This window comes from Aotus nancymaae, unplaced genomic scaffold (assembly GCF_030222135.1).
Source record: "Aotus nancymaae isolate 86718 unplaced genomic scaffold, 86718_ANA_hifiasm-v0.15.2.pri h1tg000057l, whole genome shotgun sequence".
NCBI classification, from domain to species: domain Eukaryota; kingdom Metazoa; phylum Chordata; class Mammalia; order Primates; family Aotidae; genus Aotus; species Aotus nancymaae.
In genome coordinates, this window is record NW_026988471.1 from 63,086,614 (window position 1) to 63,108,546 (window position 21,933).

General features: G+C 42.4%; 1 long non-coding RNA gene across 1 annotated transcript in view; it reads left to right on the forward strand.

Moving 5' to 3' along the window:
* The first annotated feature begins 4,419 nt into the window (after window positions 1-4,419).
* Window positions 4,420-21,933, forward strand: part of LOC105734416 (uncharacterized) — a 97,482-nt gene continuing 79,968 nt past the window's right edge. Inside the window, exon 1 of the long non-coding RNA XR_010337947.1 lies at window positions 4,420-4,538. This is a non-coding gene — a long non-coding RNA (uncharacterized LOC105734416). The remainder of the gene's footprint in view (window positions 4,539-21,933) is intronic.

A 21,933-nucleotide genomic window follows, 5' to 3' on the forward strand; every position in this document is an offset into this window, starting at 1 on the left:
AGCTGTGGAGGTGGTGAGAAAAGGCTGGATTCTGGAGATAGCTTGAAGGAAGAATGAATAGTGAGCATTTCTGATAGAGTGGATGTGGGTGTGAGAGAAAGAAAATAGGAGAACTCAGAGGTTTTTGGCCTGAGCAATTGGAAGGATTGTGTAGCTATTAGCTGAGATAGGAAAGCCAGGGGAGGAAGGGATGGGAGATAGATGGAGAGCTTGATGATAATAATAACTTTGCCCTGCCTCCCTCACAGGGCTAAATGTGATGATTTATGTATAATTTATCCTGCAAATATGCTCTATGATTACCGGTATTCAAAGGGCCCTCCCCTTTCTATGCAGAAGCAGCCTGTTCTCTGGACATGCTCCTCTCTCTCACTCTTCAGGTGGTGCCAGTTGGTGGGAGAGAATGTTCCTGGCATGTGGACTTGAATCTGGCAGGTATCATCTGAGCTATGTTTAGGTGGATATTTTAGGATAGGTCCTCACCACTCTGACTCAAGTATGACTTAACAGTTAATACCTTTATTTCTCCCTAAAAGAATATTGTTTCTAATTTTTCTTTTATATAGCAACTGATGTTGCCATGCAGATCCCTTGGTTGCTATGAGATGGTAACATCACTCTGCCCCGCAATTGGCCAGTGCCTCCTCGGCTGTGGTGCCTCCCAGGCTGTGTGGTTCTCACACGGGCCACCGACACGGAGCTGTTACTATGGTGAACTTTACAATTTCCTTTGATTGGTGGATTTCCGAAATAGGCCATCAGCGGAATTCATTATATTCAGCTAAGTAAAAATGAAAAATAAATACCATAATGTTCCTCCGTCACCAACATGAAAGAAATGTGACCCTTCATGACATAATAAATCGCTGTTAGGTAACTTAGGATCCTTCAGGGGACTGAAGTGGGACGATCCTCCTATGCCAAATTTGGGTGGGAAATATTTTCCTTGTTGCTTTGAGTCGACTCTTCAGAGTTAAGGGCAGTGGGCCAACCAGAGATGGAACTTTGGGGTTGGGAGGAGGTGTGTCATGGGGCACACACTGAAATGTAAACTCCGCTGTCTCTGGAGTGATGGGTGATGCTGGGGACTGGAGTATGGAGGGCAGTTTTACATCTCAGGACAATGTTTTCTCAGATGCTCTTCCAGAAAGGAAAGCCAGGAGTACTCCTGGCTGGAGGTGGCATGCCTGGGGTCAGAGTCAAAGTGGGGTTTGTACTATCTGAATCCTTTCTCCCACTCTCCCCAGCCCGGCTCAGTTTCTCATAGGCGGATGGGTGAGTCCTGGCCGATGACGCTTCTGCTCATCTCTACTCTTGGCAAATAGGAAAAGAGAGTGAAGGACTGAGTTTTAACCCTTCTAATTTCATAACCTGACTCTATAAGAAAAAGTGGGAGAAAGACGGAAAGACCTGAGAGAAGAGGGGAATTATTTTAAGTGCATCAGATCAACCTTTTTTAACAAGTCTTTTTTTGAGTGATGGGGGTGTGGGTGGGGGGAGGGGAAGGCCCAGGCTTTGAAGGCAGAGAGTCAGAGAACCACAAAAACAAAGCAGGTAACAGATTAGAGTGGTAGGGCGAGTGTTCGACACCCAGAGCGCATCAGTTTTAAAACTTCTTTTGTCTATATGACGAAACTACTTTTAGTAATAATCACAACGTGAAACAAAAAGAATTATGTCCAGAAAAGAAATGTTCTTTTATGAAATTTTGTGTCATTTCAATAAAAACTAAAAATATAATAAGTGCTATAATCCAAAAAAGAAAGGAAAGTTATGGTATAATATTTTTAATTTCATTAATGTACTTTTTTGAAAAAAGGATGAAAACTTATGCCTGTGTATTGGTCTTTCACAGTCATGAATAGTGATTTTCGGTTTCTGTTTTTGTGATTAACTTCAGCAAATTTGTCAATGACTTTGTCAAAGTTATTTTTCTTCCCATATTCATGAAGTTTCTGTCTGCCTTTGATCAAAGAACATTTTTCACTAATTTTAATTTTGAAAGCTTTCTTTCATGTGAAGGAACAGATTAAATAAATAAGAAAAAGCCTTAAACATAAGGCTACATTTGGCAGAGCTGCATAAAAATCCCATTTCACAATAAATTCCAGAAAATTTAAACACAATAAAAAGAACTCCAGGTAGTCACATAGAATGACAGAATTGAAGTAACTCAGGTTCTGTTTGACTTTACCATCACTGAGCTGTTGTTGTTTATTTCAATCAATTGTTTGAAAACAGAAATATGTAGTACAGGACCAGGAAGGCTGAGACATGAATTGTGCCCAAAGCAAGCTTTATTCTGTACTTACTCTCAAAATAAATGCATGGAGTTAATTCTCTGAATCAACTCCCATGTAGAATGCAGTGTTTACTAAGAAAGGCACAATTTTAAAAAGTGCTGAGTTGAAGCATACATTTATATTCCTAAAATTCAACTGCAACTTCAGCGATTGTGTAGAGCTTAGACCAACAAATGATTTTTTTGTTGGTGGCGGGGAGAGCAGTTTATCACTGATATTGTTTAGAATTGCTTGCAGTGGTGATAATAAAAAGCACACTGACTTTCAGTGGGTTTTATTATTGTTTTTAAGTCTCTTCCAGGCCATGCACCCCTTGATTGCCTGCCCTGGGAGGTGGACCCATCTTCTTGCCCTGCCCTTGGGAACCACACAGCAGGAATCAAGCATCATTAGCTTAAATGCCTCCTTTCTCATAAAAATCGTTGGTGATTCCTGCAGTTTTGTGTGCTATTTGTGCTAGCTCTTGTGTAGCCTAACATTTCTGCCTGAATGTTTGCCATTTTGTTCTATTTTGTGACATTGTTTTTGACCTCTAATTTCATCTTGCAGTGAACTCAGCACTGGGTTTATCTTTACCAGTGAAATGTGTGAGAAATGCTTTGCTGAATCTTCATAACTGGTTTAATCACATGGACAGTGGAATCAGAGACACAAAATTGCAGGAACCATTAGGGCATTATAATGGATAAGGGAAAGAGGAAGAAAAAATAGCAGAAGCCATGACTTATTCTTGTAGGTTTCCTTTGTATGATACTCTATTTTTTTTCTGTCACTGCATCAGACAGATATGTTTAGATCCACCATATATTAATAAATGGTTTCCTGGGTAGGGTGAATTAAAAGCTCTGGTGCCTGAAATTCTACCTGAAATTCTGGTGTCTGAAGTTCTGTATATTCCTTTAGGTTAAATATTGTTTGCTGTCCATGGGCCTCTGGACAGTAAGTACCTCTGGGAGAAATAACACACCAAGTCTTTAACACTTTAGTATAAATGAGTGTATGAGATTGCTTCCTGTTATCTGATTAACAGGCTGGGAACCTTGGGTATGTAGTCATGGAGACACCTCTAAACTCAGCCTTAAAGAAATTCCCACTCCTACTTGGAGGAAAACAACAGAAAAAGACCCCCTCTGTTGATGATAGGTCTGAAGGAACTGCCTATGTAAAGGATAGCATATTTTAATTTTATTTCTTTCCCAAGAGCAAGAACATTCTAATGACCTGCAACACAGCCCCTCACTTTGTCCATAGACTGCTGGAGTCTTCGTGCTGTCATTTGTGTCTCATTTTTATTCTATTCACATATGTCTAGGGAGAGGGTCCTTTAAGATTTCTTCTTGGTTCTACTTCAGGCTCCATAATAGCGATGGGTCCACACTTCCTAATACAGTGAGGGTAGGTGGCAGCAAGCCAAAGTCGCCTCTGTGGAGTGTGTGCACAGGAGTGGCATTTTCAGCATACATTGAAAAATCAGGAGCCAGCCAGGACAAAAGCCCAGAGTGACAGTGTGGCCCTGAGAAGGGTGCCTGCACCACGTTTAAAAAAAACAAAGCAAAGCATTTTTTTCTATTGAATTAAGGTTCTGTGCCAGCTTTTGTTCCTAGGAGCATCGTGTGTGGGTGTATGTGCGTGCCCACGTGCACACGGCTAGTTGCTCACACAGCTGCTACCTGATAAATCACAGAGGCAAGTTGTAGAAGTTGAACCCGGAGAGTGTTCAGAAGGCAGCTGAGAGTGCATTCACACGAGACTATCAAGGGCAAATGAAGTGGCCTTGACCTTGTTAGTAATTTGTCTCCTCTCAAGGCTTTAAAATATATTTGTGTCAATATATACCCTCAGGGCATTCACTAACTGCCTATTTGGATGGTTCTGTTAACATGTATTTATGCCGAACACAAGTTGTTAATAGGAAATACTAAAACAAATTTGGGTGTGGAATGTTTTTCATTATTCTCGAGTATGGAACCACATATATGAATACAGTATCGCATACATTCATATTCCATTTCACAAGCCGTTGTCTCTCACTATATGTAGTAGTTGTTTTCCTAGGAATATGTGTCTAAGTTAAATAGTTTTAAATAAAACGTATTTTTTTTTTTTTTTTGAGACAGGGTCTTGCTCTGTCGCCCAAGCTGGAGTGCAGTGGTGTGATCTCAATGCACTGCAACCTCTGCCTCTGGGGTTCAAGTGATCCTCCCACCTCAGCCTCCCAAGTAGCTATGACTACAGGTATGTGCCACCACATTTGGCTAATTTTTAAATATTTTATGTAGAAACAAGGTTTCACCATGTTGCCCAGGCTGGTCTCAAACTCTGGAGCTCAAGCCATCTGCCTGCCTTGGCCTCCCAAAGTGCTGGGATAACCGGAGTGAGCCCCTGCACCTGGCCAATAATCATACTTTAATTGCTCTAAAAATTTGGCATTTGTGTTGCAAAACTTTCCTTTCCTTTCCTTTTAATGAGTTAAAAATGAGAGGGTCATTGGTCATGTCATTTACCTTCTGTGGGCTCAGTATTCTTGTCTATAAAAGATGGTGAGTGTAATGAAAAATTTCTAGGATCCCTTTTCAGTTTTATCATTCTGGGTTCTAAAAACTGTTTTGTAGTGTGAATAATCACCTCATAATACATCCATTATCTTTTTAAATCTGAGGCGTTTACTCTTAGCTGCCTTAAGAGGGGTTCAACTGAATTGGGACTAGCAGGTTGTCTGAATTCGTTATTCATCTCCTTTATTCTTTTGGGATGAAGTGGAACAACTGATAAGTGATAAAGCTGTAAAAGCACACAAAGATCAACAGGAAGACAGAGACAGGAAGAGAAGTAGAGATGTGTCAGCATTTTCCCCAGACAGCTTGATCTCGGAAAGCAGAAGTAGAGTCCCTGTTGTTGGCTCACAGCTTTCGTGTGCTGACCTGTCGGCCACTCAAATGCAAGTGGCTGTGCTGTGGGTTTCTGTGCAGGAGAGGAGTCTGTGAACTATATGAGTTATAGGAAGTGAATCCACAGGTCAGTGCTGGAGCAGGGCCCTCCCATCTTTACCCTGTGAATTTGTCCCTAAACCAAAACATTCATTGAGTGAGTTTTTTCTTAGGATTTCTATTGTGGGAAATTAAAAGACTCTTCCTTGGTGATAGCAAAAATTAAGTAATTTTGTGGCATCTGTGGCTTTTGGTGGTATAAACCTACTCTTGGAGCAAGAGTCTATTGGCTAAAAATATTTATTAACATATTTTGAAGAGAATTGACAGCAGAATATGATTTGTCTCTAAATCACACAAATTACTCAATTTGTAGGTGTGGAACGACACCATTTGTAAAAAATAACTTAATTTAGTTTAATATCCATTTTCTGGGCACCTATGCTGTGTCAGCAGTGCACTAGGGATAAAGAGATCAAACCTTCTTTGCCATATTTTAATATTCCAGGTTGTTCCCCTTAGTGTCAGCTCTGTTTTCCAGACCACATGTTTATTTTCCTACCTAGCATTTTGTAATGTGCAATAGCACATCAGTAAATTCCAGTTTCTCTTTGGTTGTGAAGCAGAAAGCTTGCCAAGATTCTCTGTTCTGTATTTTAACTCTATGCTAGTCAGTAATTTTCTAGTAATGGTTGTTTTCTAATATAGCCTTCAATTCATAGTATGGCACTGAATAATTTGAACACTACTGGCTTGTCTATAGCCTTAGCACAATGATTATGGTAGCTGGTATCATTACCGTAGGAGGGGAGTAGAGTTTACTCTCATTGGTGACTCAACTCTCTTCATGCACAACATCAAAGGCTGTTTTATGTATAATCATTTCAAAAACCATAAACCTGTTATTAATTCTTTTAGTAACTCTTATGTCATCAGTAAACATACCTTGGCTATATTTTACCAACATAATTTTGGCTGAATTGATGGGAGTAAATACTACAAAGGTACAATCTAACCTGAAGTGGGATATACTCCTGAAAATACTGTCAAATGTCAGCATTCTCTAGACACCTCATTATTTATCAGAAATTAATAATTAGGGATCTAAAGCCACCATATGAAATTGTCATGAAAGTGGTAACTAAACCCTACATCCTGTAACAAGATAATTAAAACCTAAATCTGAATATGAGAGAAATAGAGTTTGAAGGGAAATGTGTAGAAAAGCTGCTAGGAAGTTATTGAAGGCAGATTCAATTTGCTTAACAATTCTTCTGTGGACGGCGGTAGTTGCCATCAGAGTGGGACTGCAAAGACATGGCACACCATATACATGTTAGCAGGGCACTTTGTCAATTGAATGCATTTAGTGTATATTGAACCTTTAGTCTGAGGGTCCATTTCTACCTGCCTGCCTGGAGGTCGTGTTCTCAGTGCTGCTTGGTCGTCGCTCGGGATGGAGGTGTGTCTGAGATCAGCTATGCTTCCAGCTAATGCTCCTCCTGCTTTCAGCAGCTGCACTCTCAGTAGACCTTCTTTTCTAGACTCCCAGGCTTAGTTGGAGCTGTTGTTTTGCTCTTGGATCCATTCTTCCTTCAAATCCCATGAAAAAGCTACTCGAAAGGAAGTTGTGAGCTCTTGCTTCTTTTGATTCCTGAGCAGGAAAGGTGACTCTACTATGATTAATGAGCTTGACTGGACTTTACCCCTGGACCTAGGCGATGATGTGGGCTTCCCAGAACATTTAGAGGAGGAGCAAGAGAAGATCCAGCATGCTGTGATGGCAGATGGCCTCCTGGAAAGGTCTGGGCCTGGAAGGGGCACTCTATCCCAGCAGGATGCCCTGTCAGGGTGTGACAGAAACATGCTGAATGGGACAGCTGCCCACCCACTCACCAATAATAATTCCACCCCTCTGCTAGCTGTATGTCCCCTCTGATTTAAGGATGTTCCTGCTAAATGTGGCAGCACCTAAATTAATGGGGAAAACGGCTTGAATAGGATACAGAAAGGAGCTTAGCCAAGAGGGAGAACCAGGCAAGAGGGAGATGGCCTGAACTGCAACCAGCCGCAGCTCTCTAGCTCAGAAGGGCTGTCATCAGCACCCAAACCACACTGAGCTTAGATGGTGACTGTGACCTTCTTGGTTAACTGTGTAGTGTTTATTGTACTGTATGGATTCAGTTCTTCTCAGTAAGCTTTTCTTTCTTTTAAGGAACATCCCCTCTTGGAGAGGAGAGGTCTCTGAACTGAGTGGGCACTTGACGCTTGTGTCAGCTGTGCCTGGACAGTAGCAGCTTGTCCAGGCTAAAGGGCTTGAGTAGGGGCTGGATCTAGCCTGCTTAGCTTCCTGAGCTGCACCTGGCTCAGGACTGGGTCAGCTGCAAGAAGGAGCATCTTTGTGGAATTGGTCTGCCTTCTTCTAGTTTGCAGAAAGGCCTCTTAAGGTGCTAGTGGTATGTGACCACCATCCCAGAGGGTCCAGGAGCCATGTGCAGTGCATCCTGGTACCAACAAGGTAGCTCATGGGCATACCCGAATGGAGCCCATTCCTATTTAGGTTGCTGCTTGCCACTCTTGTACCTAAAGAGAAACAAAACGTGATCTTCAAGAATTGGGTGAATGACTGCGCTGGTTTACTCTGTTCTTGATGAGACCTGAGAATCTCTCCAGCATGGGCTTAGGGAATGAACCCTTTACCCAGAGTCATCTCAGAAGACCTGAATTTTTGCCCTGACTCCATCTCCAACAGCAGTTTTATGTAGGGTGAGCCTTTTTTTTTTTTTTTTTTTTTTTTTTTTTTTTTTTTTTTTTTTTTTTTTTTTTTTTTTTTTTTTTTTGAGACGGAGTTTCGCTCGTTACCCAGGCTGGAGTGCAATGGCGCGATCTCGGCTCACCGCAACCTCCGCCTCCTGGGTTCAGGCAATTCTCCTGCCTCAGCCTCCTGAGTAGCTGGGATTACAGGCACGCGCCACCATGCCCAGCTAATTTTTTGTATTAGTAGAGACGGGGTTTCACCATGTTGACCAGGATGGTCTCGATCTCTTGACCTCGTGATCCACCCGCCTCGGCCTCCCAAAGTGCTGGGATTACAGGCTTGAGCCACCGCGCCCGGCCTAGGGTGAGCCTTTTAACCCAAACTTTAGATCCTTCATTTCCTTACCTGTAAAATGGGGATGAAAAATTTCACGTCAAGGGATTGTCTTGAGGATTAAACAAAAGAACTCTCTGGTGAACATTTTTCTGAGCTCTAATATCCTGAACAAATGCAAATGTTAGAAGTGATTATTACTTCCTGTGCACGCTTAGCCTCTGATTCACCTCGGGATGGGAAACCAGATGTTCTTGTTTTCTTTGTGCAGCGGCTACTTCAAAGTCTTGCGAAGTCTACTTAATAATGCTAGTGTGAAGTGAACCCCAGCATTCTGGAAGCAAGGCTGCAGCATGCTGTCTGTTGCTGTTTTGCTGTAGGAGATTTCTTTAGAGATAAATAGCATCAGTCATGGGAACTTCAGAGAGAATATCTATGTGCTATAAAAGAAGTTTCACTTTGTGAAGTTTAATATAATTATCTTTGTGAAATTTATGAATAAGACTAAACATTTGGGTGAGACTGAGACAAATGGCAATCTCCTGGGTTGCCCCACCCACCTCAGTCTCCCAAAGTGTTGGGATTACAGGCGTGAGCCACCGTGCCCGGCTTTTCATTCATTTTCATTTGTAGTATATCATTCTTATTTAGTATATCAATTTAGTAGTTACCGGATAAAGTAGTTACAATGCCATCTTTGGCACTCTCAAACTCCTTTCAGACCAATCTCTCTTTTGAGTCTTTCTCCTCACCCTCATGACCCTCTCAATTTTTTATTAAAATATTCCATAGGTAGATCTACAACTTATGTGATGGGCAGGTGAAGTATAGATAGCTATTAAGCTTAAGAAATTCCCCAACCCCAAAATACCTCCTGAGTATTCCATTGCTAATGATCAAAATTCTGTTATTAGAGATTAATTCCTTTAGATTAAGAAAATTTTCTCCCTATTAAAATTCAAGTCATCCCCGGAGAAGTAACTTTTAAAAGTGCTATACTTTCATGTGAAGGGCTCTATTTAGGGGACAAGGAACTTTTTCTGTTAAGGATTAGATAGTAAATATTTTAGGCATATGGTCCATAAAGTTTCTGTTGTGACTACTCAGCTCTGTCTTTGTAGGATGAAAGGCAGCCATAGATGGAACACAGACAAATAAGCACGGCTGTGTTTCTATTAACATTTTATTTACGACGGCAGGAGGTGGGCTGCTTTTGGCCCCTTGACTCAACTGAATCCTCTCAAAGCTGGCAACCAGCTGAGAGCCAGAGAAGGAGGAGGGGAGAAGGAACATCTGCATCTGGTGTCCCAGAAGGGGAGGTGGCCAGTAGGGTGTGAAGATGTGGAGCAAATAGCCACGGTGGACCCTCAAAGCGAAGTTTCCTAAGAGCTAGTCCTGTTTAGCCCTTTAGGCAATTTTTTCTGAGTGGAGATTATTTGACTCAATATGTTTACTACATATATTTCTACAGTTTTTTATTTAATGGTGGTGAGGTCACACATTTTTTTCATTCATTTTCATTTGATTTAGTGTTTCATTCTTATTTAGTATATCAATTTAGTAGTTACAGGATAAGGCAGCTGCCATTCTACCATCTAACATCTTACAGGATTACTCATGTCATAGAAGTTGCTCAACATTAAAAGGGAAATACTTTTGAATACAAATAAATTTCAGGCTGTATTACGCTCTCCTTCTCTGTTTGTTTGAACACTCTTTGACACTTGAATTACATTGCGGATGGTCTGTGAAGTGAGTGGTCTGATTTCCTAGAAGCAGTGCATAAAAGAAGCTTTTTCTTTTTTGTCAAGACAGCATTTTATTTCGGGATCAATGGTGGCTGATGCATGGTGCTTATTCTTAGTGGTGACATGTTCTTGAAGTAAAAAGAGAATTATTTGTAAGCCTTTTGAAGGCCCATTCAGGTGTCAGGCACACGCTGCAGAGCTGGGCTGTGGACCCAGCCCACGGAGGGGGTGAACATGCATGGTGTTTCAGGAGTAGGGTGGATTTGAGCTAAGACCTTACTTTCTCTGGCCCAGACCCTCCTGTAGCAGTCAGTGCAACATGGAAGACAAAAAATTTAGAATTAGGAATGAAGTCTGCAGCTGCAGACCAGGCAAGCTGGAATCATAACCACAGCCTCTGAGCAAATGGAAACTGACCACTAGGGTGGGAAGAAGAAGGGCAGTGGGCTTGTTGAATTGGTGCCTTCCTTTTTCTCTGAAACATGCTGGCTTCTTGCCTGCTTTGGGAATAGGCTCAATGCCTTGGAGACAGTCTAATTACTTTTTATACATTCATAAGGAATTTTATTTTTGGTAAAGACACTCAAACTAGAATATACTTGATTGGTTTACACTGAAAAAGTAATTTGGGACTCATCACCCAAATTGCATTAAAAATGCTGAAATGCGTTCCAGTTATTATCTAGTCTAGCCTACTTCTTACTGTATCAGAGAGATGGAATACCATCCAAATTACTAGGCCTGCATATATTTATGTTCCTAAACATGAACTAGTAAGAGAAAAACTCTCCTTGTTAAAGGGAATGTTAACATTCACTAGGAGGTTTGTACATGGACTCCTCCCCTCCTTCTCTAGAGTATTGTCAAAGATCTGAATACAGAAAGGACATAATACCCTCATCATCTGTGCTATGCATAGCTAACCCTGGAGCAAGGGGCAGTATTGCATCTGCATCAGTAAGAGGGCACACACACACACACACCCCCAAGTCGATCCTTGCTATTCATGGTAGCAATGTTCTATAAAGCTGTCACAGACATTGAATTAGCAATTGCTGAGCCATTGCTCCTAGGGAATATACAGGTTTAGGTTCCTATGAACCTCTGGTCACAACATGTTCATCAATTTATCAAGATATTACCTTGTTTTATGTGTGTTTCTGTTTAAAGACACCTTATTTAATATAAATTATTGATGCATTGACATTGAACTCATGGCCAAAACGTTACAACTCATGCCTGAATGAAGCTTATCTAACACATGTATTTTTCCTGTGAGGCACATCACCATCTTCTGGTGCTTAGAAACACCAGACAACACCTCAGCACTACACTCAAGGGTCATTTTAAACAATGAAATCACCAACAAAAAGCACGAGAATGTGAAAATCATGGCACTAAATGAACTGTGAAAAGGACAGTTGTTTACAGTATGAGAGCTAAAACAAGAAAGTACTGCCTTATTTGACTTCAGCTGAAAAATGTGTGCATTGGGTGACTTAAATTTTTCACTGCTCTGAGCATATCTGTGAAGAATTGCAGAAGCACTGCAAGTATTGGTTTTGGAGTTACAAATGAATTTTAGCAAGTAGGCAAATTTCCAAACACAGAATCCATCAGTAATGAGGATCAACTCTATATTACAAAAGTTTTTCAAGGAATTGGCTTGGGTGATTGTGGGGAATGACAAGTCTGAAATCTATAGGGCAGGCAGGCTGGTCTCCTGCAGGAGCTGGAGCTGCAGTTGACAGGTGGAAGTTCTTCTCCTTGGGGAAACCTGTAAATGATTAGATAAGGCCCACAGAGATGATCAAGAATAATTCCTTTACTCAAAGTTAGCTGATTGTGGATGTTAATCACATCTACAAAATGCCTTCACAGCAACACCTAGGCTAGTGTTTATTGAACAACTGGGTGCTATAGTCATGCTCAGTTGACACATAAAACTGACCGTCACAGTAACCAATTTAGAGCTCCTGGAAAGTGGCCCTGAAAGAAATCTTCCCTCTGTATTTTCCTAGAAGATGACTGTGAGAAAGCAGTAGCCCCTCAACCCTGTCTGCTGGCGTGGATCCCAGTGTTTGTTCTGCATACTCTGAAGCTCACTCTGTAGAGGGACCTTACTCAAAGTACTGACCATAGTGGGGGTGATGAGAGATCCTTTTTTTCAAAGCATTAAAAAGGGATAGAGATTTAAGCCTCTTCCCTGGACTCACCAAATATGACCTTGCTTTTTTTTTCTAGTAAATATTTTTCTTATGCCCATTGATTTAGGCTGTTTTTGCTGTGAGCCTCTTCCAGCAGCCAGTTGCTCAGCTTCTGCCCTGGAATTAACGAGAGGAATTTGACTGCTCCCCACCGGCAGCTGATGTGTCTTCTCAGCAGTATTATTGGGCAGTAGTGGTGTTACTGCCCAGGCTCTAGAGTACCAGGCTTCCTATTCCTCTTGGACCATGATGTTTAGGAGAAAAAGAAGGAGACAGCTTACGCTACACTCTAGCCCCTTGATATTCAAAGTGTGATGCATGAGCTGCATGATCTAAGAACGTATTAGAAATGTAGAACCCCAGACCAACTGAATTAGAATCTGCATTTTCTGAGACTCATATTCACAGGAAAGTTTGAAAAACATACTCTTGGTAGCTATCTGAAGACTTCCAGTCCTTCAGCTCTCATTGTTTAGGTCCTGAGCCCTGACCTATCTTTCCACCTGTTTCGAATTGGATATTCCAGAATAACCCTGCTCCCCCTGGCATGCGTGGATGAACACTTCATCCCGCTTCCTGCAACTGGCAGCCCTTGAATATCCCTACCTACCAGACTGGCCTGCATTTTTCCTTCTCTTGTTTGGGTATGGCATCCTATGCCCAGGTCCTCCCCAGGAACACTTCTCCTGCCCCATCCCACTCTGTGTTCCTGCCAGCCCTCTAATCCCTAGAACTCCTTTTGCATTCTACATGCCAGAATATGTAGGGAAGAGTGCCTGGAATTTCCATCTAGAACTGACTTAGATGAATTCAAACACTGGTGAACACAGTTCAGAGAGGAAGTCGGATTAGCTGAGAGCTTCAAGGAACAAGGGGTCAGTTTCTGGGTATCCCACTTCTGAAGTCACCTGAGGCAAACATAAGACTCCATTGAAGCTTCTACTGCCTCAATTCTAAGTTGATGGGAAAGCTACCTTTGAACATTGCTGTGAAACTCATTAAACCAGTTTGGAATCTTAAAGGTGCTCCATACATTTGCTTTTGAGGCCAGTTTAACAAGGAATCCATGGCCAGCAAAGAGTTATGCTGCTGACTTTACTAGAATTCTAATGGTCCCTTTTGTTTTTATTAAACATGGAATCCATTAACCTGTCATTATGGGATATCCCCATGCTATGGAGTCACATGGTTAATTGAGTGGCATACCTTTAATAGTATGGCCTGTCATTATAAAAGCTATTTTCAAAACCCCACATTTGATCACTCCCAAAGAAGGAGGAATTCTTACCATGAAAACCAGCTTTCAGCTTGCACAGTAATTACTCGTATTTCCTTTTCCTGGCATTAGGACTACAGGAGTAGACAATGGATTAGTTCCAAAAATAATCTCAAGGTTTTCCCACTTATAGTATGTCAATTTCCAGGCTTGTCTCCCATGTCTCCAGAAGTGGAAAAACATATACATAGTCACAAACCGAACAACCGACTCCAGCCTGCAATTTGCTGAGGGTCATTTTCTTGACTGGTCTGAATTACCACATGGTTAATTTGATTGCCATTGCATCCAGCTGGACTAAGTGCATGTCAATAGATGTGCAAAGTTACTTGAGCAAAGTAAATTAATTATACAAGTGAATTAACTTAAACATGCTTGGAACACCCTGAGCTAGGGATGCCATTGTTGTCCTTGTAAGTGGAGTTCATGTTCAGTTCACAACCCATACATAGCAGCCTGGGAACACTCTTTCCCTGACTCTGTGTATGGTTGATGCCTTGCCATCCATCTGTTTCAGCCTAAATATTACCTCCTCAAAAAGGCCTCCTTAACCATTTCGTCCTTACTCCCCAGTCACTAGGTTTTTTTTTTTTTTGGTACTTATAGTCTGAAATGATCTTTTTTAGTCTCTGCCTCTCTACACCAAACTGGAAGTTTCTGGAGTGGAGGGATGCTGGCTGTCTTGTTAGGGACCTATTTGTCATACAGTAAGTACTTAGTATTTGTTGAATGGGCAAATTAGATAGTATGTGCATTCGAAATCCCTAAAAAAATGGCAAATTATATTAGAAATATTTTATCCTATCACCAAAATGCTAAGGTAAACTTTCTTCCGGAAATTTTTGCTTTGTATCGTTTTTTCTGTTCCGTGTTTTACTTTGTCTTATCTTGTCTTCTCCCCCCACCCCATGATCTTGATTAAGGTACAAATAATAACCTTAAACATCCTTAAAATAACAGAACCAACTGGTATTTGAGTACCTACTGAATATCACATTGAAAACCATGGACCTTACATCAATGATAAGCTGAGACATAAATATGAAACATTGACAATTTTAAATTATTCAAGCTATCTCTGTGTTCTTCAGGGTTGAGAGGCAAGAGGACTGTCTTTCTTGACTTTCCATTCTTTGCTCAACATGCTCAAAATAAAAAAGACATACCTTTAAATATGTCTTTTTTAGTACAATAAAAATGTTAACACCAATTTACAGAAAAAAGAGCAGTCACAAGGAAATACATGATTAGTTACCAAATTAATTGTATAGCTGATCCTTGAACTACATGGGTTTGCACTCCAAGGTCCACTTACATGCAGATTTTCTTCTGCCTCTTACATCCCTGAGACAGCAAGACCAATCCCTCCTCTTCCTCCTCAGACTACTCAACATGAAGACAGTGAGAATGAAGACTTTTATGAGGATACACTTTCACTTAATGAATACTAAATATATTTTCTGTTCCTTATGATTTTCTTAACATTTTCTTTTCTATAGATTACTTTATTGTAAGAATACAGTGGATAATACATATATAAAATATGTATTAATTGACTGTGTATGTTACTGATAAGGCTTCCAGTCAACAGTAGACTGCAAGTAGTTATGTTTTGGGGGAGTCCAAACTTATATGTAGATTTTTTGACTGCAAGGGAGTTTGGCATCCCTAACCCTCATGTTATTTAAGGGTCAACTGTACAACCATGCCTGCTACAGAAGCTTGTGTGTTTATTTTGCCTGAGGTAGAGATCTAATGAAGGTTGGCACCAAATATCAGAGTCTGAAAGGGTATATAGTAGAATTGGCCATTTGAACCTAAACTGTTTCCACCAATGGGAGCATATCTGATGAGCCAGCTGGGCAAATAGCTATCAGATGTCCATTTGCATAAGTCAATTATCAAGAGTTCCTCTATGGGACAGGGCCAGCAGAATGGGAAGGAGAGTATGGAGCCTGTTGAGGCCCCTGCCAGTCAAGAGCCTCTGATCTGAGCCTGTGGAAGATGACAGATGCCAAAGGAGTGGCTTTCAGGAAGGATCTGAGTTACAGGACTGAGTAGTGTTTCTTGAAGTGCCTAGCACCTGCGCCTTGAGGACTCCAGAGGCCACAATGCTGCCACCTTATGGGGTACAGCCTTGGGTCATTAGGAAAGAGGCCATTATGATATTCATGGAAGGCTTGAGCAGGAGTGGCTCAAGTGCATAACATGGGGAGGAAGGTAAGTGGCTGGAACAGGAGAGGAAGAACATGGCAGGAGACACATTTGTGGGGTATTGAGAGGACACATCAAACATCCCCCAGGGTGAAATTTCTGGGTATGACTTTGAGGGGCCCAGAGGTTCTGCATCACTCAGGTGGGGCCAGATGGAATGTAGGGAGCTGCTGCTGTGATTCATAGGTCAATGGAGCTAGACAAACTCAGATTGTAGAATTGGGATGGAGATATTTGAAGAGTTGGTCACATAACATGGTGGAAAAATGTGAGCAAAAGGTTGGCAGTGAGAACATGCATATGGTATTCCAGAGACAGGGTCTTGTTGAGGGTGATGGGACATCAAGCTGTAAAGATGGTCTGCAGCCAGAAGCATAAGGCCTTTGCTGTCATCTGAGCGTTTGTGTCCTCCCAGGATTCATATATCGAAATCCTAACTCCCAAGGCAATTGTATTAGGAAATGGGGACTTTAGGAAAGTGATTAGGTCACAAGGGTGGAGTCCTCATGAATAGGATTAGTGCCCTCATAAAAGAAACCCAAAGAAGCTCCTTTGCCCTTTCATGATGTGAGATTACAACTAGAAGATGAATCCTCATCAGACATAGAATTTACCTTCATGTTGGACTTCCCAACCTCTAGAACTATGAAAGATAAATTCCCATTGTTTATAAGCTACCTAGTTTCTGGAATTTTGTTATAGCAGCCTGAACTGACTAAGACAGCCCTGAATGGCCAAGGGGAGGAGGCTGCCATTGGAGGCTGATCAGGAGAATGATACAAGGAAAGCAAGAGTGAGGGAATTTACCTGGACCAGGTGTGTAGCAGCAGTTTTAAAATTTGCTTTAGCAGTAGAAATGTTCGGTCAAATGAAATCCAATGAAGACATACACAGGTATGAAGTAGATCAGACCAGAGCAGCAGGAGGGAAGTAAAAGGCAGTGGGTACAGATGGGGCCTGGGGTGCAGGGCGATGCTCCACTGGTTGCTTTGTGGTAGTGGGATGGTCTGTAAGTTTAAACTCTTTTTTCTAACCTGTTTTTTTCTAATTTTCTATAAATTTTTTTTAAATTTTGTGATTTAAAAATCTAAAGCTATTTTTAAAACAAACAATCCATTGCTTTGCTTTTAGAATCAGTTCATAGCCTGTCCTCAGAAAAACTTATCTTCTTACTCTGGACCTCACATTTCCTTCTAGCACATCTTGCATGCTCTTTAGTAATTGTAGTTCAATGTACAGAGGCACCTACTGCCCCATGTTACCTCCCGAATCAGTCTGTAAACTGGCCAAGGTCAGCTTGTCTTACTCCATGGCTCCTTCCTATTCATTAATAGGCATTCAGTTAATGCCTGCTAGCTAAGGAAAGATCCTTTGCCGATCTTGGGGGAAACAGGGTTAGGAAACTTGTAGGTTACCATTAAAACCCCGTTTGGAATGTGGCCTACACCTTGGGAACTTTTGCATATATTTTCGATGTTGACTTGTTTTAAAATCAATTACCGAATTCCCACTGCTATCTGAATTGACACAGCCACTGCTGTCTATCTGTTGGGTCCTAGCCCAAAAGACTGCACCCAAGAGACTGCCACTTACTCAGGAGAGTGTAATCTTCTACTAATTAGGTTAGGATGCAGAAAAAAGTGTGGGAGTCTGGATGCTAATATAGCTTAGACTTGAGGAAATGCCAGAGTGATGGGTAACTTGCTCCATGTGTTACTTGCAGGCTTCAAACCTGCCAGATGTGTGTCTCATAGGCATTTGAAATCACATCATCACCTGCCCCTGCAAAGCTGTTTTGCTGTCTTACCCTCTCTCCTGCCCTGCTGTCACACGTCTGTCGCGCTCTCTCTCTCACACACACAAACACTCCTTAGTGTTGTGCTTTCCTTCGTTAACTCTTTCAATCAGACTTTGACTTTCTAGATCTGTATGTTTCAGTGACATCCTAGTCCCTTTTGGACATTGAACTTGCAGAGGTTTTCCCTGTATCTCCAGTTCTGGGTTCTTCTGATAAATGCTTAAGGAGAAACAAATAAACAAACATGAACAAAGAGATAAACAGCAAAAACCACTCCCCGAGCCCTTCACATGGAACTCATTCATTAGTAACAACAAAAGGCCCCAAACAACTAGAGATCAGCATGATGTATTGATGACTTATTCTTTTTAATATTAATGACAGTCTGAAGGAAGTTGTGGTGACAAATCAGGGATTAATACTGCTAACTCTTTGTGAATATCTGATCTATTAGCACCACTGGGCTTAATAGGATTCCTGTGTCTCAGTCACTGTCATCTCATTGTCCATATTGTACAATTAGAGATCAGTTTTGCAATGGCTGATAAAAACAAAGGCCCGGAAGCAAGGAGTTCCAGCAAAGAGGAAGGAAATGAAGCTTCCTGCTGGCTGAAGCTGCTCACCCAAAAGAAAAGGGAATTAGATAAAGCGAAAGGTATTTCTCGGAGATGGGCCCAAACCTGCTTCTGATTCCTTGTGGCCTCAGGCTAGCTCCAGCTATTAGGACACCATGACCCAGAGTAACTAAAGGGAATTATTGGCATCCTCCCACGAGCTTCTACCAAGCCAGTGCCAGAAACACTCATCTACTCCCTTATGGAAGATCACTGAGTCATGAGCTCTGTGGTTTGTCTGATTCTCCACCTCTGAAAGCAGCCGAGGCTAACCCACCTGGTATTCTGAGGACTATTCAGGTGAGCTAGGGGGCTTCAGTAGCAACTGGACTTCTGGGTGTGCCTCAGAGCAATTTTGCACTCAGGGATCATCTCTGGCACCACCTCTGGCTCTCTCAGGGTTCTGGGAACCAGTGACCAGAGGCTGGCTGGCTGTGAGATGTTCTTTCTCCTACCCCATGGTGGGCTCCACATTGTAGTCACTTCATGCCTGCTGCTAAAAACCTAGGCCAGGCTTATTACCTTTCATCCGGACCAAAACTGAAATCAGTTTGCATCCCCTGGGCCAATTCCGACTAATTGGTAGCGGCTACTGGTGCCCTGCGTTGTGAAAGATTTTGAGTTCAGTAGCAAAGTGTGGTTGTCCATTAGTGACGACTGCCAGAGGTGCAGGTGAGTCACTGCAGCTTGCATTCTATGTGTTTACTAATTCTGATCTGACCCATTACATCAGCCTGCGAAGTGGTGCACTTAACTCTATTTCCTTCCAGAAAGAAAGATTAATCTTCCAGGAGCATTCTTTGATAACAACCTTATCAAAAAAATTTCAACTCCACTCCACTTTAGCAACTCAGACCTGTTCTACATCTGTAATCAATCTACCTCTCTCTCTCTAGCATATATATACACACATATGTAATTACATATACACATGCAATTATATATGATTATATATATGTATATGTATGCATGTGTGTGTCTTCTGTGACTCTTGCCAGCAACCTCAACCTCCTTTCCCCTTCCTTTTGCTATGTCAGTTTAAACTTGCAAACTTTTCTCTGTGAATCAGTTTTCTCTGTGAATCATTTTCCCTATTTCTTCCTATGCAAGGACTCCTGAAGGGGGCTAGAGGAATACATACTCTTGTGATTTGGGTTCTAAACAACCTGGGGCCTTTGACCTCAGCTGGGTTCTTAGTGCAGGGACCTCTCACAGGCCCTTGGTCAGCATCCTTTCCTCCTGCCCTGTTTCTCTCTCATCCTAAACCCTCACCGCTGTGTTGCTGTCCCCTCTCAACCGTGACCACCTTCCTCTTAGCAGACCACCAAGGCTCCTGTCTCAGTCATAGTCTATATTCTATCATAGAATTATAGAATTCTGTGATAAATTCTATCATTTATTATAGAATGATGGTGTTCTGTAATAAAACACCATAGACTGGGTGGCTTAAGAAAACAGACATTTATTTCTCACAGTTCTGGAAGCTGGGCAGTCCAAGATCAAGAAGGTGCCAGCAGATTCGGTTCCTAGTGAGGACACATTCCTGCTTGCAGATGGCCTTCTTCTCACTGCGTCCTCACATGGTAGTGAGAGCGGGCTCTGGTCTCTTCTTCTTATAAGGACACCAATCTTATTATGAGGGCTCCACCCTGATGACCAGATTACCTCCCAAAGGCTCCACCTTGCAATGTCTCACATTGTGGATTAATTAAGGCTTCAGCATAAGAATTTTGGTCGTCGGGTGGGGGTGCACAAACATTCAGTCTATAGCAACTTGTATTTCACAAACTCCCTGAACTCTCACCTTCAGAACTGTAGGCTTTTCTGCAGCCATCTCACCTTCCAAGCCCTCTCTTGTATTTTCAAAGGAAAGGCTGAATTCTCACCAGCCCAGAGCCTTCACTGGTGCTCTAGCTCCAGGCTCTCATGGCCCTTTGCTGTCTCCATTATTCCTTTTCTCTTCTCTCCATTTCAGGACCCTCCCTTGCAGCACGGGAACATGGCCAGGAATCTTCCTTTAAAATAAAATGCTTTCTTCCTGCCACCGTCCCTCTCCTTCACAGCTGAGCTCCTGCAGTCTATTACCTCATGACCCCATCCACTTGCCTACCTTCTCTGTCCATTTTGCAGCAGGCACTATCACTTTTCCTAGCTTTCTTAACACCAGGCCTTCTGGGTTCTCCTCTTTGTCCCTTGATTAGGCCTCCTCTACCTCTATCCTTTATTTTTAAAATTTTTGTAAGATGGAGTCTTGCTCTGTTGCCCAGGCTGGAGTTCAATGGTGCAATCTCAACTCACCGCAGCCTCCGTCTCTCTGGTTCAAGCGATCCTCCTGCCTCTGCCTCCTAAGTAGCTGGGGCTACAAGAACATGGCTACACCACATCTGGTTTTTTTTTTTTTGAGACATAGACTCGCTTTGTCACCCAGGCTGGAGTGCAGTGGTACAATCTCAGCTCCCTGCAACTTCCACCTTCTGGGTTCAAGCAATTCTCCAGCCTCAGCCTCCCGAGTAACTGGGACTACATGTGCATGTCACCATCCAACCAATTTTTTGTATTTTTAGTGGTGATGGGGTTTCACCATGTTAGCCAGAATGGTCTCAATCTCCTGACCTTGTGATCCGCCTGCTTTGGCCTCCCAAAGTGCTGGGATTATAGGTGTGAGCCACCGCACCTGGCTGCCTGGCTAATTTTATGTATTTTTAGTAGAGATGGGGTTTCGCCATGTTGGCCAGGCTGGTCTCAAACTCCTGACCTCAGGTGATCCGCCCACCTTAGCCTCCCAAAGTGCTGGAATTACAGGCATGAGCCACCATCCTCAGCCAACTTCTATCCTTCAAATAATGGAGTGGCCTAGAGATTTGAAACTGAGTCCATTTCAATGCCAAAGGCTGATCTGTAAGCATCTTGGTATGCCCCAGTCCTTTCCAAGCTGTTACCAGGTAGGCTCTGGAAGGTGAGCTGTTGTCACACCTGGTGATGAGGAGGATAGAGAAACAGAATGATTACCAACAGAGGAAAAAGTATGAAGAACATTCACATTCCACACATTCCTCATCTGCTCTGCTGCTCCTGTGGCATCCTCTTTAGCCCTGTCTAAAGAATGTAAAAAATTTAAATTTCCTGTTTGAATATGATGTCTGTACTTTAATTGCAAATGTTGTCATGAAAATGGCACCCAAATGCCTGCTTACAATGAGGGCAGCAGCCAAAACTCACCTGCCTGCCCAGTTCATGGACCCGGCACATCCAAGGGACCACCAGGGCTTTGCTCCAAGGGGGGTCTGAGGAGAAGAAAGGGTTTTCTCCAAGTCCTGGACTTGGGTTAGAAGTCCTAACACAAAGGGGAAGAAAAAAATAAAAGACTGCTCTCCAACTCCTTTATGAGATGGAGAAAGCACCCCGAGTGGGAGGTTGGGTTCAGGGTCCCAAAAAGGGTTTGAGAATTGACCCTGGACCCTTCCCAATTGGTTTGGTTGGGACTGGTCTCAGGCTTATTGGAAAAAGCTGTAGATCTGAAAGGGTCTGCAGGGGAGGCCTGCCTCAGCACGGGGCCAGAAAACTCAGACCCCAGGGAGGAACAGCCTGAGCAGCCTCTTGGAGACTCTGGTGAACACTGCCATGCTGGAAAGCCAGGCAGTGCCTGAAATCAAATACCTCTTTGTAACCTGGGCTCTCGATTTCTTTCCCTGTGGACGGCGAGGCCTAGGAAATAAGCTGCCCTTGGAAATCCAAGCCCAGAGGTAAACAACTGA